Genomic DNA, 18,046 nt, shown 5'->3' with positions numbered 1-18,046 from the left:
TTTATTTAAGGAGAAAAGAAAAAAAAGCAGAGAAAGGGTACAAGTTATACAGATTTGCAGAAAAAAAAATGAACAGTAGGAAATCACTAGTTAATGGATTACATATTGTCATCTTAGAAATAATTGTTCAAGTCACAAAATTAAAGCTTGTAAAGTGGACATTCCATCAATGATACTGCAAACAGTTCTGTTCAATGATCCAATAAAACTGTGATATCATTTTCTATCTTATACACTTAAATATACATGCAGTTATATAGTATAGAGCACTTTCTTTTCCTCTCTTTTGTACAATGACTATTACACATTTTGGGTTTCATTGCTCCCATGGTTCTTATTACTTTTTTGGAAGAGAGTAAAACCAAATGTGACATAACAGAACAGAATCGGTCAAGTCAAAAGGGTGTACATAATAGATAATGTGAAAACATAATACAAGGTGATCAACAATGGTTACTATAATGCCTCCCGCTATCTCTAATAGAATTGCCTATATCGTTAGTTACAATACAATTGAACAAAACAGTAAAGAATAAAACCGACAAAACCAAAACATTGGAGACATTGTAGGTCTTCAAAAGTAGATAAAAGTCAACGAGAATGGGCGTTATAATGAATCTCATTATCTTCACAGCTGATGCCTAAATTTTCGAACCTGATACTATCCAGCAAAACAGAATAGGGGAACATCAGTTAAAAACCAGATGGTGAGAACAATACAGGGCTTTAAATCGAGGTAATGGAAAGTCAAAGTGGGTTACTATAATATATCCTGCTATTTTTTTCCTTTAATTAAACGGATAAAAATAAAAAAGTAAATAATGGAGTGGAGATTGAGATAAAAGAGGGCATAACAACGAAACAGCACAGATCAAAACATAACCATTTAAGCAGAATAGTGTTTCACCACCAGATAATCCTGACCTAAAAGTAGTTACCATATTATCTCTTTCCTTGAAATCCTTGAGTACAACTTCGTATACTGTAGCATTAAGTATATCAAAACAATGTAAAATCATTTAAGAGAATGACAGCATTACAGAGCATTTAGAATCGACTAACAGAAAATGAACAATGGTTTCTGTATAATCTCCTTGTCTTTAAAAGGTTTTTGCTTATACTATCGTACATAATAAAATCCAGTAAGATACAACCTATTTGGACCATTGGAGACAGAAGGACAAAAGCTAGATGAGACTTCAAAACAATACTAAATCAGTATTACCTATTAAGATGTCATTTTCTACAAAATAGCTGTTCCTATCATCCAATCTTCTCTGCCTCATTTCTGTTGAGCTCTTATTCTGTCAGTAGCTGTCAGTTTGTCTTCTTCACTTTGTTCTCTGCTCCATTCGTTGTGGCCTCCATTATTTCTGGATTCTTTGTATTTTTCTTTTTTTAGAATATCCTGCAATATTCTCTGTAGAGTTGAATTGGTGGTTGCAAATTCCCCCAGTTCCTCTTTATCCTGGAAGCACCTTGTTTTTCCATCAATTTCCAGGGACAGTTGTGCAGGATATCTCAATCTTGGCTGGAGATTATTATCTTTCAAAGCTTGATTTATTTCCCCCCACGCTCTTCGTGATTTGATGGTTTGTGCAGAGAAATCTGCTGTAATTCTGATGGGTGCTCCCTTGTAAGTGGTCTGTTTCTTGTCTCTGACAGCTTTTAATATTCTGTTCTTGTATTGAATTTCTGGAATTTTTATTATTATATGCCTGGGTGTTGCTCTGTTTGGGTTGTAGGTAGCTGGGGTCCTGTATGCCTCATACATCTGAGTATCTTTACCTTTTGCTAAATTAGGAAAATTCTCCTGGATTATTTCTGTGAGTAGCTTTTGTAGTTCATTTGTTTGTGTCCCTACTTCTTCTTTTATGTTCTTAATCCTTAAGTTATGGCTCCTCTTATCATCTTCTTGTCTTTGTATTATTGCTGTTTGTTTCTTTGTTATTTTTAAGAAGTTTTTCATTTCATTCTCCCATATTACAATTCTGCCCTCCAGTTCAGATAGTCTGTCCTTAGTTTCTTTCAAGCTGTTATGCCAGTCTTGGATAGACTTCTTAGTTTCTTGGTAGTCCCTTTGAACCTGCTTCACGTATTCTATGCTTTCCCTGTTTTCTCCATCAAACAATTCTCCCCTCTTTTTCTGTTCTTCCATTCCACTATCTGTTTTTTCTTGGGTGGTGCTTAGCATTTCTCTAACTATTTTGCATACTTCTAGCTTCAGGTCGTTGATAACTTCATTCCTGAATTGGTCTATAAGGCTCTCTATATGGCACCTTATGTGTAATGGTGCGGTGTCTGCTATTGCCTGTTTCTCAGAATTGGGGGCCGAGGAGCCTTTCTTGTTGCTGCCTCTTCCCATATTCTCTGTTCCTTATATATGCAAGCTTATATGAGAGGCCCAGCTTCTCTCCCTGTCAGCCACAGCCTGATCGAATTGCGCCGGTTAGGTGTTCCCACTCACCGCTGCACACCAGGCAGCCTAGGTGGGGCCCGCCCCTCCCGGCCTCCGTTGGGCTCTGGGATCTGGGTTGGGCAGCCTACGGGGTCCGCTGACAGCGTCACGCAGGCCAGGCACTTTTCACCAATCCCGCCCGAGAGGGGAATGTGTGGCTGGAGTCCCCACCGTGCCCTGCTCCCGCAGGACTGCCCAGGCCCAGAAAGTCCGCTGGAGTCAAACTGTGGTGGAGTGTCAGTTTCTCTCACTCACCTCGCCACAAGTCAGAACATGCCTCCCTGCCGTCCTGTTTTCGACTCCGTTCGCAGACTCCAGTTCTCAGAGTTTCCATGCGTCTCTCTCCTTGCCGAGTCGATGTAGAGGCAGCCAGCCACTGCGCGGCAGGAAACCCAAATCGTGCTTCCAATGGCGTGGGGTCCAGCCTCAGCAGCGAGGCTTTTCTGTTCCTGTTTTAGCGCCAGGACTGCATTCCAAGTTGGTTTCTCTCAGCCGAGTTCGTTCCTGAGTCAGCAGAGCATAACTCCACCTGCTTATGTCTCTTTAGTCCGCACCCTTCCTGACTTCTGAGCCTCGTTTTCAGAGAGCCTCCGGTAGTTGCTGTTATCTGTCCGCCATGTTCTCCCGGAAGTCCCAGTGGAAGTTTTGATAATAGCAAGATGTTTAGAGTGTCTATTTGTTCAGTGGTTCTTTTAGTCCTGTTGTGTACCACAGATCTAGTCTAGAAGGAAGACCTTTAGCATACTGTCTTCCATCACACCTACCTTTCCTCTATAGCCAGCTCTACAGCTGACTAGAAGGTTGAGCAACCTAAACTACTCCATTCATAATAAAGTGACATGGGGAGAAAAATTGAGAAGATCAAAAGGATTATGTATGTGTTCTAATTCTAAACATTTGTTTTCTATATATTTTTCTAACTATAACATAAAATATCATTATATGACAGTTTCTGTAAATGAAATCTAATTAAGTGAAAAGACATTTTGTGAGGTTTAAGCAGAACCCTTTCACATTTTCGTGCTTTTCATAGTAGGCAAGCTTATCTATACCAAGAGTCACTTTACCCTAATGGGTAAGCAGAAACAAAATGGCACATAGAGCTGGCCCATATTGTGGCTGTTAAATTTCTAACAATCATCCTAATCTATGAATCAGAGAAAAGAAGAAATATTTTTAATGAAACTATTCCACCAAATAATGAATTAGCATAAACAGTGAAGTGAGGGTTTCTCAATCTTATTGTATGGTATTCAGCTTTCTGTTGTTGGGACAAAATACTTGACACCTAAAATTCAAAGGAGTGCTTTATTTCGCGGTTTTAGTGCACGTTAGCTGGCTCCAAGGCAGAGACATCACAGCAGAAGGGCCTGAAGGACAGCAACTCAAAGACACGCAGTCAATAAACTGAGCAGGTTGGAAAGAGCCAGAAAGGATGGTCCCTGGGATGTCCCCAGGGCCATGCTGCCCTGGTTCACTTTCTCTTGTCTAAGTGCCACATCCTCATAGCCAGCTTAGCCGTTAATCCACCCATGAGGTTGGTTCTCTCACTGGCCAGTCGCTTCTCCAGGAGTCTCTTATCCAACCAAGTTGACAAGCAAGATTAACTAGCACATTTTGTACCTCTGGTTCTTCAAGTTGGTGTTTGTCTAATTATCTGAGAGGAGAAGAAGCCCATGCTGAAAATGTCATGTTCTGAATTTAAAGCTTTGATTGGCAGCATCCTCTGACGATATACATAATGATCACTAGTGTGGCCATTCTAAATCATGAACATTTACCAGGCATTTCTGCTGACTGACCTCAGTAAGTGGACAACTTTTCTGTATCCCAGCTGCCTTTCCTGTGGCAAAATGTGGGTGAGTGACAGCTTACTCATCAGAGAGTGCTTTTGTCTGGAAAAGTGTACTTCACAGACAGATCCTGTATGGCCTAAGTAGATACAATATCACTGCACTGATCTTTAGATGTATTTTAAACAAATACTTCCTTTTTTGGAAAATTATAGCTATATTTTAATGTAATAGAATTGTAAGTTTTGGGCCATGGGAGGATTTGCCCAGATATTTAGAAAATATATCTAGACATGAGAAATGCTTGATTGGGTCACACAGACCTAGCCTTTATTAAGACTGAACCCCATTTCAGTCGTTGTTAGAATATTCTTTGTAAACAGTTTCAAATTCACAAAGCATCTTAAGACTAAAAGTAGTTAGGGGAGAGCACGTATACATGCTCATGCACCGAAGATAAAACCCAGGTTCTCATGCATCCTAGGCAGTTTCTTGACCGCTGAGGTATACTCCCAGTGCAATTTGCCAAACAACGTTTGAACCTTTCTTTTTATGTTTAAATTGCTGATGAAACATTAATGCTTTTTTAAGGTGGAATTACTTTGTACATTTAACTTTATTTTGGCATTCAGCCATCCAAATAAGTATTTAGATTGTCTTTTTGTACTTTTGGAAGCTATGTTTCTTCAAAACAAATTATTAAATAGTTTTGGAATGCTGGATGTTATAATTGCCTATTAGTGACATCATCCATTATCAGTCATCCACCCATGCCCCAGTAAACACAGTCTTGTCTTTTTTCCTAAAGTATTGTTTCATAGCAACTCCCATAAACTTTAACAAAATACATACTTCTCATAAATCTTAGTAATATTTGCTTACTTCTAAAAATTCAAGTTAAAATTATTAATTTTATAATTCTAATATATAACATGGGAAATAACCTTTTTTTGGTGGTCGTAGAACTGGGAGTTGAATCAGGACTTTTGCATTTTCAGCCCTTTTTTTGAGTTTTTATTTTGAGACAAGGTCTCACAGGTTTGGCCTAAACTTTCCATCCTTCTGCAAAGAGCTGAAATTATAGGCCTGCAGCACCTTGCCTAGCTGAAAATAACTTTGTGTCCACCTGTAATCCTACCTACTAGGGTGGCTGAGGTAAGAGCCCAGGAATTTAGAGGCAGCCTAGGCAACATATAAGAATTTTTCTCTTTAAAAAATGGGAAAAAATAAAGAAAATAACTTTTTACAGTGGAAGATGGTTGTGTGTTTGGGCCCAGTCTTTCAGACCTAATCTACCAGACTTCACTGGGCCCACAGTTTTAGAACAGAACATCATCATCCCTCCTGCTATTCAAGTGCCGCACAGCAGGAGACACTGGCTGGAGGGCTTCCCAGGCAGCAGGTTGCTGGGTTGCTGAGCAGGGAGCACCTCTAGCCGCTGCTTCTGGCCAGGAGGCTGACTGATAGATAGCCAAGGTAACTGCTGTTTGTCTCTGAAATATAAAGGGTTTGCGTGTTGATACTGACTTTCAAACAGCTAGAAAAATAGCACAATTTAAGTTTAAAAACTTTAAAATTTTTGAAACTCATGTACCAAGCATGCTTGCTGCAGAACACAGGCTGTCTAGGCTGCATTTCTAGAAATGCAAGTTGCTCACTCCTGCTTTTCCAGGGCCATCTCCAGGGCGAGTGCCCTGACTTTGTTCGTCAAGTGCTCTGTGCAGCAGAGGAGTCACATTGCTTTGAGTGTCATATTCCATACATGAACTTTATTGTTGTTTACCATACGCCTTTATTCTTATGTTAGGGCCATAGTGAGCAAAGAAAAAAATTCTGAAATTAGTTCACCTGAGTACGTATGAAATAATAGTTAACAAATTCTTTTATTTGGTAGAAGGCTCATTCAGTTAAAAATTATTTTCAGTATTTCTTTCCCAATTTGTTAAAACAATGATCACTAATCTCTGTGTATAAAACATATTACTAATTTATAGAGGCCATTTTATATAGGCTTCTTGAAGGACCCTGGAGAATGATATACTAGAAAAGATTTTATTATGAGAATTAGGGCCAGGCATGAAGGGCTAAAGATGTAGGTGAGGATTTAGTTAGCATTCGGTGGATACAGTGCTGAGAGTGATGAAGGAGACCACTGACATAGTCTTTGAACTTGAATTATGTCCTTTGAATCAAAAACAGGACATGCACAAGTAGAAGAGCAGTTGATAACTGAACTGATTAGCTATGGCTTACTGACTTATTCAGAAGGTTATCTATGAATACATGAAAGTAGGACTTACATACACATAAAGGGGAAATAAGATTTATTGCAAAGATAATTCGCTCATTTATTCAGTAAATACTATTTAGTACTTCTTTTGCTATGCCCCTGGTTAGTTACTGTTGCACCCAGCTATATGCTATGCTAACTCTAGGGGATGTATCCCAAACCAGAATACACTGAAGTATAAAGTTAGGTAAAAAGCCTTAAATCCTAATTTAAGAGATTTTACATTGATTCCAGACATTAGAGTCATCATGAGTTTTGATGACTGCAAGTTTGGAAACCTACTGAGGGAAGGAGAATAAAGAACCAGTTACTAACTCATTTCTAGTTCTTGGTACACACAGAGCAATGTTAGGATCGATAGCCAGCCTACAAAACAGCACTCAAAGACTAGCCTGGAGTCCAAAGAAGACTCACAGAGCAGCTGATGGTTCTGGGCACCAACTGGCAAATAAGACGGGCTGGGGCCTTGAGAGCAGGCTCCCGGAAGCCTGGCGGGAGGATGGGATGAGGTTTTGGACGCCTGGAGAGAACAGGAAAGGCCTGGGGGCCAAAGACTGACAGGAAGGGAGAGAGGACAGCTCTCAACCTAAACAGCCATTTTACCCTCCTTACAGAGCAGTAGAACAAATAAAGAGCCATATGTAGTGGCACAGGTTTGTAATAAGGCAGGAGAACCAGCGTGGGGTTTGTAGCAAGACCCTGTCTCAGTGCCCCTCTCCTCACATGATCCGGAGAGGCTGCTTCTCTGGGCAGATTTAATGGAAGGCTGAAAGGCCAGGGCATTGTGAGGGGGTGAGGTGCATTTCAGAGAAAGAGCCAATTAAGACTTTTTTCTTCCGTTTGGTTCTGGGGGTTGAACCTAGGGAGCACGAATTACATCCCCAGATCTCAGTAAGTCACCCAGCAGACTACAAACCTTTGATACTCCTACCTCAGCCTCGATAGTCACTAGGGTTATAGACATGCACAGCTATACCTGGTACCAGCTTTCCTTTCAGTGTAATAAATTAAGTGCTAATAATTGCACCAGAAGCCAAGTTTAGTCAACATTCTCAAAAACTAACCAATCCCTTGGGGCTGGAGATTTAGCTGAGCGGCATAAGCGCCTGCCTTGCAAGCAGGCAGTCATGAGTTTGATCCCTGGTACGGATAAATAGGAAAAAGACAAAAAAAAAAACAAAAACAAAAACAAAACTAACCAATCCCATTGTTAGTATATTTAAGACCCCCAGAAGCTCCCAGCCCAGTCCTCAGCCCGTTGCTCAGAGCCTCTGCACCTGTTTCCTGGGTCTCTTTTAAGCCTCCCCTCCCACTCCCTCATCAGGTGCATGGACCTCGCCTATCTCTTCCTCCTAGGTCTCCTGAATTAGCCCCATTGTGCCAGGCTCTTCTGTGCCTGAGCCGTGCCGGTCAGAGTGCAGCTCACTCCAGTGTACGTGCTTGGGACTGTGTGCGATGCCTGCTGACCTGTGTCCCACCAAAGAGGTACATTTTAACATAAATGTGGATTGGATGCCGGGCTGTCCTGGTTAGTAAGGCTCCCTGAGAGAAGGTGCTCTTCCCAGTTCCCTGTTGTATTTTCTGTGTGTGGCAGATTTCCTGGCACATGATAAGTACATAATAAATATTTGTGGGATGGATATTTTCTTGAGTTCTTTTTATAGTTTTCCTCAATAAAATTGGGATGCATGTGTTTATACATCACAAAAATAATGACTGGAGCTTAATTTTAGCAGTGGTTGATCATAAGACCCAGTGTATTTTTTTTTATTTTGAAGAAACAAATACAATGAAAGCAATGATACAAAATTTCAAAACAAGATTGTAGGAGAGTAACAATGATTAGTATACTGTATATTGTTATCTTCAAAGTAGTTGCGTATATTACAAGATACAAGCATGAAAAATTGATCAAACAATATTGGCACAAACCTTTCTTTTCAGTGAACTAATAGCAATTAGGAGTAGAACTATCTTAACTATTTTTTGTGTGTATTTATTTACTTATTTAACTTTCCTTTTCCGTTCCTTCTTTTGTCCTTCCCCCATTCCAGTTTCTCTTTCTTTTTGAACAGTTTCTTCCCATTTCACAATGTCTGTTGTACGGTTTGGATCTTACTTACTTTCTTAGCTTCTCATAGTAGGGAGACAATGATGCTTATACATGTGAGTCTGATTTATTTCATTTGTGAGTATGGTCTTGAGTTGCATCCATTTACCTATAAATGTCTCAAGTGTATCTTTCTTTATAGCTGAGTAGAGCTCCATTGTATAAAAATATCACACTCTCAATTGATGGGCATTTGGGTTGTTTCCAAAATTTAGCTATTCCAAATTGTGTCACTGTCAGTGTGGGTCCACATAAGACCCAGTGTAAATTAACTACCACGGTAGCCATGGACCTCTGAACCCAGCCCCTCATTTTGAAGTACTGTACTTCAGCAAGAATGGTGAGATTGTGAGTGCCTACTATTCATTTTTCTCAGAAGAAAAGTTTCTCAGGGAAAAAGTTGTGCGGTGTGCTTGCATTTACTTCTCCATTTTAACCATCACAAAAGGACTGGGGATCTAGCTTAGTGGCACAGAGCCCATGTGACAAAGCACAAAGTCGTGAGTTTGATTCCTAGTACCAAAAAGAAGAAAAAAAACCTTCACACTAATCACCACAAAAGTCAGTGAAGGAGGACTAGCCTCTGCTTCCTTATTTTTACTAAGGGAGGCCTGACTGGCCAGGTTCACAGGTGGCCCAGGTAGCCCTGGACAGAGGTAGGCAAGATGCTAAGCATTCAGCCTTTTATGGAGTCTGTCACCTGTGCGTGTGAACCATTCAATGTGAATCTGTATAGCATCATCCAGACGTTTCAGATGCTCCTTTTACAGGCTATACGTAGAGGCAATGGCTCTCTGTGAGGGGGAAACTTCAGTAGTAATTTCCTTCCTTTGATTTTCTGTCTTTCAAAAAGGGCACTTTGTTAAAGACCCGTATACTTCTCTTGGAATTTGAGGTTCTAAATCTCTTTGCTGGTTGTGTTTAGAAAGCATGGTTTGAGGCACATTCTTAAGAAATCTTTGAGTCTAGTGTGGTGGTACATACCTGCATTCTCAGCACTCTGGGAAGCTGAGAAAAATTGCAAATTTGAGGCAGGTATGGCAGCTTGACAATTTAGTGAAATTCCGTCCCAAAATTAAAAAATGAGAAGGGCTAGGGATCCAGCTCAGTGTAGTCTGGGTTCAATCTTCAGTACCAGGGGAAGAAAAATTCTTTCAAGAGTTTAAAATTAAAAATGATGTCCTGATGGTTTCATCCAAGTTTCTAGAAGTAACTGAAGTGTTATGTAAGACAAAGTACTGATTACAACACCAAGAACGCTAAGAGAGGCAGGAGTAGGTGTCTCCTGCACATAGCGCTCTGCTAAGCAAAGTTCTTCACCAGTAGAGAACTGCATTTCATATTTTTCTTTAGTTTTTTTTTTCTTTTTGCCAAATATTCCTTCCCACTAGTACTTTAAGTCAAAATTAGATCTTTGGTAGAGGGAGCCTACTGGAGTTAAATTCCTAGCCTCTGTTTTATTTCTTATTTTAAGATAGAGTTTTCCAAAAAAAAAAGATGGGGTCTCCCTAAGTCATTAAGGTGCCAAAGCTGGGTTTGAACTTGTGTTCCTCCTGCCTCAGCCTCTCAGAATCCTGGGATTACAGCGTAGGCATGTGCTATCACACCTGGGTAAATTAAATGCTTTATTGTATTATAGGAATAGGATATTTGGAGTCTTTATTTACTAGTCCTGCAGTGAGGCATAATAGTAAAATGGTCACATAAACAATTGTTTTCAGAATTTATCCCCTCTTTTGATAATCAGTATTTGGGCATTTGCTTTCCTTAGATACTAATTTTTTTTTTTTTTTTTTTTTTTGGTACTGGGGATCAAACTCATGACCTTGTGCTTGCCAGGCAGGTGCTTATGCCACTGAGCTAAATCCCCAGCCCCTAAGAAGTTCTACTCTTTTTTTTTTTTGATGCTGGGGATTAAACTCACAACCTTGCGCTTGCCGTGCAGGTGCTTAGGCCACTGAGCTAAATCCCCAGCTAGGTATTAATATTGTGTATGTGTTGTTTTGTGTTCTGATATACTGTTCTTTGACATCATTTCCTACATACTTTCTTCTTGTGTGTTTGTGGAGTCCACAATCCCTTTGTTTTGCTGCCATGGTGTTCTCTGATTTGGGGGCACATGGACATTCTGAGTTTTAAACTTAGATTTAGGAGAGCTGGATTGTGGTCCTAATAGTAGTAGATGTAACTGTTGTATATTAAAAAGGATAATCAAGAAAATTTGAAAAATTTAACCTTTAAATTACCTATTTTCTAACTAGGATAAGAAAGAGATATGTAGAAATATAGTAACCTAAACTATATCATACCTGAAACTTTAGTTTCTTTGTTTTCATCAACTACTAAATAGTCATGAATTCTCAATAGCTTCAGAAAGGGAATGGGAGGTTATCTACCCAAACCAGAAGGATACAGGACAGAATGCCAGTCATAAAATTCAAAGGGATACAATTCCACCAAACTAGTCATTGTTATCAGTACCTCCCCCGCACCAGAAATAGAATCAAAAGTAAAGGAAGGCAACATCCTCAAAAGAAGATATGAAGGGTTTTGTTAAATCCAAAATGAAATGCCCGAAAGGAGCGTGCCACAACTTGGTTGGACCTTGAAGTATTGAAGTGGTGAGAGTGAAAGAAGCTAGACCCCAAAGGTCATTGACTACGTAGTCTCCCTAACAGCTAAATCCCTGTGGATCTGTCTTGAAAATCAGTGCTTCTAGGAGCCAGGGGGACCAAGAATGGGGTCTACTTTGGGAATCATAACAGTTCTGGAACTAAATAGAAGTGATGTGTGCACTACATTGTGAACGTAGTAAATGCCATTGAATTGTGTACTCTGAAATGGTGTGAGGCTTATTTACTTGCTTGCTGGTTTGTTGTATACTAAGGACTGAATCCAGGGCCTTCATACTGAGCTACACAATCTCCAGCCAGTCCTCTTTTATATTTTATTTTAATACAAGGTCTCATTAAATCACCAAGTTGTCCAGGCTGAACTCAAATTTGTGATTCTCCTGTCTTAGCCTTCCAGATCACTAAGGTTACAGTCATGTGCCATCATACCCTGCTAAAATGGTTATATTTATCTTATGAATTTAACTTAATTTAAAAAAAAAAAAAGAACTTATTGTCTATAAAATGCTTATACTGAATTAACGAAAAGGACTATAAATATTTCATAAGTCCATTTGGAAAGGGCTAGTTTCTAAATGAAACTTCTGGGCATAGTTCTGCAAGTATCAAAAAGACACAATATAGGGAGAAGGAGCTCACAAAACTAAAGCTAGTTTAGGTGATGAGAGGGTTCTGGAGATTGAACTCAGTGTTAAGAAGGTGCTCTACCATTAAGCTACATCTCTCGCCAGGAAATGACAATTGTTATTATCCTTGAACTTAAGGGTAATTTGGGGAAATAAATGCATGAATTCGTTCACTAAAATGAGCACCCTGTTGGGCATGACAGCACGTATTTGTAATCCTAGCACTCATGAGGCGGAGGCAAGAGGAGCACTGAGTGAATTTGAGCGGCCATCTTGGGCTACCTAGTGAGTTCAAGGACAGCCTGAACTACATAGCGCAATCCTGTCTCAAAACAACAACAACAATAATGTAAAATAAGCAATCCTCTAAATTGGTTATCACCTCTATCTTTCAATAAAAATGCATAAAGATAAGAAAACTGATCTTTAATCTGTTTTCACTATCAAGACATTGTTTAAAGCATACAGAGGGGAAATAACAGACTATAGCAAGGTGAGATCACAGGAAGGAAGATGAATGAAAACCTCAAACCACCTGACAGATTGAACAATACAGGTTAACCATTGCCAGCACTACTATCCCAAACACCTTCCTTTCAACTGTCAAAGCAAAAATATGGTCACATTATTGCTAATTAGATAAAGAAGTTCTGTGTTAACTTCAGTCTTTCATATAATGACTTGCTCCTTCACTAAGCAGCTTATCAGGGACACAAGAATGACATAGCTTTGGTCCTCAAAATGTCTTGCTCTAGAGGGCAGCAAGGTAACCAGTGTTTTGCTCTGGTAGTTGGTCATCCTCTCACTTGCTTTGGTTACTAGGATACACTTCACCAAGGGAGAGTGTTTGGGTGAAAATCATAGGCTCTTTAAATTTCTAGGCAAAGGGATAAAATAAACTTGCTTTCGTACTCATTGACTTAATTTTCTCAGTGTGTTTTGACCAAAATAAACCAAAGTGTTTTAATGTGTCCTCTGTAACAGCACAGTGTGTAATAAAAACCTGATTAGTGTGCGGAGCTTAGCGGCAAATACCTCTACTCCCAGTACTTGAGGTTCAAGAATTCAGGGACACCTGGGGTTACATAACAGTTTCAAGGCCAGCCTAGACACAAGGGGTGATCAGAATATATGGTGAATGCCTAAATTTTAAGTTTTTTTTTATAATAAAAGACATTGTCTCTAATCCCTTTTGCTTTAAATAGACTTATCCCATCATTCTTGCACTTCGGAAACAGTTTTGAAGTTATTTTTTGTGTCTTTACAAGGTGTGACCCAAAATGCAGTCAGTGCTGCTATTGCATGACATCCAAAGGAAAGGCAGCTAGTAAAAACATAGTGTGTTCTCATCCACCATACGCGCCAGGTCTGGCACCATGTGGCTTCTGGCTTTTACCCAAAGTCACAATGCTATGAACCAGTTCAGGACAGTAAGGCATCCTCAACAGCACAACTGAAGACACTCATAGAAGAGGACTGTAGAAAGCGGCAAGATCAGTGAAACAAGGGGAGAGTATTTTGAGGGAGGTTAATGGCAATGTTTCTTATTGCAGTAATTGTTAAATTTTAAATATTGATTATATGTTTCTATCACATCATAGCAAGACCCTGTCCAAAAAAAAAAGTGATTAATAAATGAAGAAATCTGAGCTGAAACAGACTGTTAAGAAAAAAAAAACAAACAAATTCATGGTCATAACAAGCAAATGTTTTAGTAGTATCCTCCAAAGTGCCCTTGCTTTTCCTCCCGAATGAGGAAGGTAGCAGAATGATGCTACCTACCCCGCATAAGCAAGGGACGAAGTAGAATCAAGTAAGTTCTGTATTACTTGACTATGTGGGCCAAGTTTACACAAAGGGACTTTCTGTTTAAACAAAACAAAACAAAACAAAACAAAAAAACCTTCCAGGAGTGTCCCTGGTCACTGAGCAGAGGCAGCTGTGACTCAGCTCCAGTTCGGAGTCCTGGTCCAGAACTTTGTATCTGGGGACACACATCTGGTCCTGTGTTTGCTGCCTGAGTGATACAAATCCCTTCACTAATCAGTCAGGATAAATAACATCTACTACCCAGGGTTGTTACAGTTTAATGAGATGACATGTGCATAATGTCTTTTTTTCCTCCTTTCAAAGGAATTGAAAGAAATCTAAACAGCATTGATCTGAGGTTTTATTGTTATGTTCTTACAGACAAAATGGAAAAGATGAGAGTAATTCAGGAAAATAAGTTTGAAAGTGTTCTTTTTTCCCCTAAGGAATAAAATAAATCCAGTTGGAAATTTCTAGGCCTAATTAATTATCTGATATTATTGGGAAAAATAGATAATAAAGCCAGTGCAATTAAGCATAGAGCAGGATTTAATTTCAATGAGGATAAAAGATATCGAAAGATCAGTTGAACAAAGATATTAAATTAGAAACAACACCTAGACCTCTAGATTATAATTTAACTAGTTAATTTATTTTGTGGCACAGTAAATTTAGAGATCAGTAAATTAGCCAGGCATGGTGGTACATCCCTGTAATCTCAGCACTCAGGAGGCTGACCCTAACCCTAAGCCTAACCCTAACCCTGAGGCAGCCTGAACTCCTTAGTGAAACCTTGTCTGAAAAAAATGAGAGATAGAGATCAGTAAATTGGGATTTTTAAAAATTTGAATTCAACCTTAACCCCCATGGCAATCCCTTACACACACTTTTTTCTGCAAAAACCATAGTTATACCAGTAGGAGGTCAGTAGTTTTAAAACTTTCAGATTCTTTTTAAAAATAGGAATCCAAAGAGGAAGTTCAGTATTACAACATTACATGTAGAGTTGTTTGTTCTGTTTGAAACTGGAAGGTAGATGGGTCAGGCCACTGTAGCCTCCCACCCAGATCCTCGGGAGTCTAGCAATGTACTTTGAAAGCAACTGTTGAGGATTAACTGCTGATATAAACATTGCACATATTCAGCATCATCCTCTCCTTCCCAGCCCCCTAGCCTATAGCTATTATTATGGGGACACTGGCAAACAATATGGTTTAGAAGCAGGCTACTGTATTCCTGTTAATCTCAAATAGGAATCTGTGTTTATTTTTGTGGTACTGGAGATTGAACCCAGCACCTTTACACTGAACTCCACCCCCTCTCCCTTTTTCCCCCCTCTTGAAACAGGATCTCACTAAGTTGCCCACACTGGTCTAGAATTGAGAGCCTCCTGCTTCAGTTTCCCATAGTGCTGAGATTACAGGCATGCACCAACATGCCCAGCCAGTATTTATTTTAAGTACGTTTTTACTGTCTTCACAAATTTGGAGAACCTTACAATTTTTATTTTAGATAGAATACTGTTAAATCTTTACAATTTGTCAATAGAATCCCTCTCTGTTAATAGTATGAGTGCTAAAAGTTGAAAAGAGAATTTGAGTATCATTATAGTCACATTTTTATTTAACCCTCAAACTATCTGGCAAATTAGTGTTACTTATTTTCTAGATAAAGACCTTAAACTCACTGATGTTAAGTAAGTTGGTTTTATTTTGTGAGCTGGGCCTCAAGCCAAGACCATCAAATTCCAAAGCCTGTGTTTTTAGTGCTACAGCTGACATTTAATTACTTCCAGTTTTAGAAGAATTCATTTCTGTAAATTTCCTATTTGTTTTATAATTGTAATCTCTGGCCCACAAAAAAGAAATCTGATTATTCTTGTGAGTGGTGTTGATGTTTAAGTTCTTGATGTTTTTCATTGTTGGGGGTTTTGTTGTTTTATTATCAAGTTTCACTATGTAGTCCAAGCTGGTCTTGAGCTCATTATGTGACACAGGCTGACCTCAGATTGAATCTTCCTGCTTCAGCCTCCTACGGTCTGAGATTTTAGGTATGTGAGCCACAGCACCTGGCTGCTTTCTATCATTTTTGTTGGAGAGCAATAAACCATCTATATTAGTATTGTTCTAGGTAATCAGGAAGAGTATCAGATCCACAGTAAATAGTTAAACTGTAGGCTTTGAGTTTAGATTTTTTTCAGTTTAGTTAAATCCTCATTATTGAATTATGAGTTAAGACTGGTAGTGTGCCTAGTGTCCAGAAGTCACCCACTGTATGTCTCTCCTAGGACTCCCACTCTGGCCACCCCATCTTAGAGATCTTTGAAATCCTGAGAGTTCTTTATGTTTCTAGGTAGTTTCACCACTTCATTCATGTCTGTCTTACTTTTCTCTGATTGCTGGAACAAAATACCCGACTCCCAAAATACAGGAAGGAAGGTTTATTTAGCTCACTGTTTGTGGAGGTTTCAGTTCATAATCAGCTGGCTCCAAGGCAGAGTGGCACTGGGGCCACACTTCAAGGAAGTAGCCAGAGAAAAAGGGAGGGGAAAACAAGCCTCACTCCCTGATATTGTCAGCAGGCTACCCCCACCCAGGGAGGGTGTAGCCCTCACAGCCCTCAGTGCCCTCCTCTTGCACAGGCTGAGGATATTTACAAAGTGAGGATCCTGGCTCCCTACTGAGTTCCTTAGTTAAACTTCTAAACTTCTCAGGTTGACACGATGTATCAACCATAACAGTGTCCTAAAAAATGTATTTAGGTTTGCCCCTTTTTGAACTTTGTAGAGATGGCATGGTGTGTTTCTGCTTTGCTTCTTTCACCTCCAGAAATGCCTCTGGCTGGCTGTACACAAGAGAACCCCAGCCACCGGGGCTGCTTACCACGGTATGGGCAAGTATGTGTTGTTGATATTTATTTTACCAAACTTTGTGAGGTTCATCCATCTACCACAGGTGGCTCTGGCTCATTCATGTTAATCATATGCATGTCCACAATCTGTTTAGTCTGTTTACCCCTTCAGTTCTAGGCATTTATGGCCACTTCTAGCAGTACCTGAACTTCTGTGTGTCCCTCAGGGTACTAGTGTGCCAGGATGAGGAAGTATCTTGACCTTCACTAGATAATGCCAGATACTCTTCTCAAAATAAGCATCCAGTCACTGTGCCTATTAGCATTTCAGAGATCCTGCCAATCTACTTTCTATTAGTTGACATAGTTAGATGCCTTATTTCTTCTTTTTTTTCCCCTAGACTTTGAAATTTTTTCAGTCTCTATTAGAATTTCATTGTGACTTAAATTGCAGTTTCTGATTCTAAAGAAGCCAAGAAACTTATGCTGTGTGTTGGCCATTTATATTTCCTCCTTGGTGAAATCAGTTCAAGTCTTGCTTGTTTCTCTTTCAGTATATTGAGCTTTATATATTCTTTATTTTGACTGTACCATTTTTTATTAGTACATGTTTGCAGTATATAATTATTACATTGATTGTGGGGAATTGGTACATGTATATAACACATCTCAATTTTCCCCTTTCCCTCCACCCCTCCCTTTTTTTTTGCCTGCATCAGATTCATTTATTTATCCTATAAGTCCATGTAAAGTTAATTATCATACATATAGATTAACAACTGGCTAATAGGCCAAAAAATAAAACGTGTAAGGTAGTTATACTAAATCAAGGTGCACTTCTATATATGTTGTCCATGTGAAATATAACTGTTTTCTATTATAACCTTATATAAGGAGTTTTTATATCAGAGCTTTATGTATTCTAAATATAAGTCCTTCATTCCTTATGTATTAATTATATGCATGGCTTATCTTTTTGTCCTCTTCGCAGAGGAAACAGTTTATCAAGTTCATTAATCTTTTCCTTCATGATTAACACTTGCATTTTCTACTTGTTTAAGAAGTCTTTGCAAGAAGCTGGGGATTTAGCTCAGCGGCATAAGCACCTGCCTTGCAAGCAAATAGTCGTGAGTTCGATCCCCGGTACCAATAAAAAGGAAAAAGACAAAAAAAAAAGAAGTCTTTGCATACCTTGAGGTCATAAATGGTGTTTTTCTTGGAGTATCATTCCCAAAGGGGATCATGTTTTCATAACTCATAGACAGAAATGTCATAAACAGTCTTGGAAAGGACTGGCTGAACCAATAGCTCTCCCACGTGGAGTCCTGCTTAGCTAGCACATTGGAAGAGGCTGTGTCACCTTTTCCTGTACCAAATAACACAGTCACAGGTCAGATGAGAGTCATTTTTGCCCCAGAGAAATAGCGAAGTAAAAAAGAAGTCAAATGGGGAGCCACACACAGTGGTGTATACCTAT

The 18,046-nt window shown here is 39.3% G+C and overlaps 1 protein-coding gene across 8 annotated transcripts in view; it reads left to right on the top strand.

Moving 5' to 3' along the window:
- The window catches only part of Spidr (scaffold protein involved in DNA repair), a 398,515-nt gene that overhangs the window by 329,794 nt on the left and 50,675 nt on the right, over positions 1-18,046 (top strand). The gene's annotated exons all lie outside the window — the stretch shown is intronic.

Source organism: Cavia porcellus, unplaced genomic scaffold (genome assembly GCF_034190915.1).
Source record: "Cavia porcellus strain 051 isolate PalLab524CR breed Dunkin Hartley unplaced genomic scaffold, mCavPor4.1 scaffold_11, whole genome shotgun sequence".
In the NCBI taxonomy this organism is placed as follows: domain Eukaryota; kingdom Metazoa; phylum Chordata; class Mammalia; order Rodentia; family Caviidae; genus Cavia; species Cavia porcellus.
Note: the sequence above shows the minus strand (reverse complement) of the source record. Positions and strands in the feature narration are given on the sequence as shown.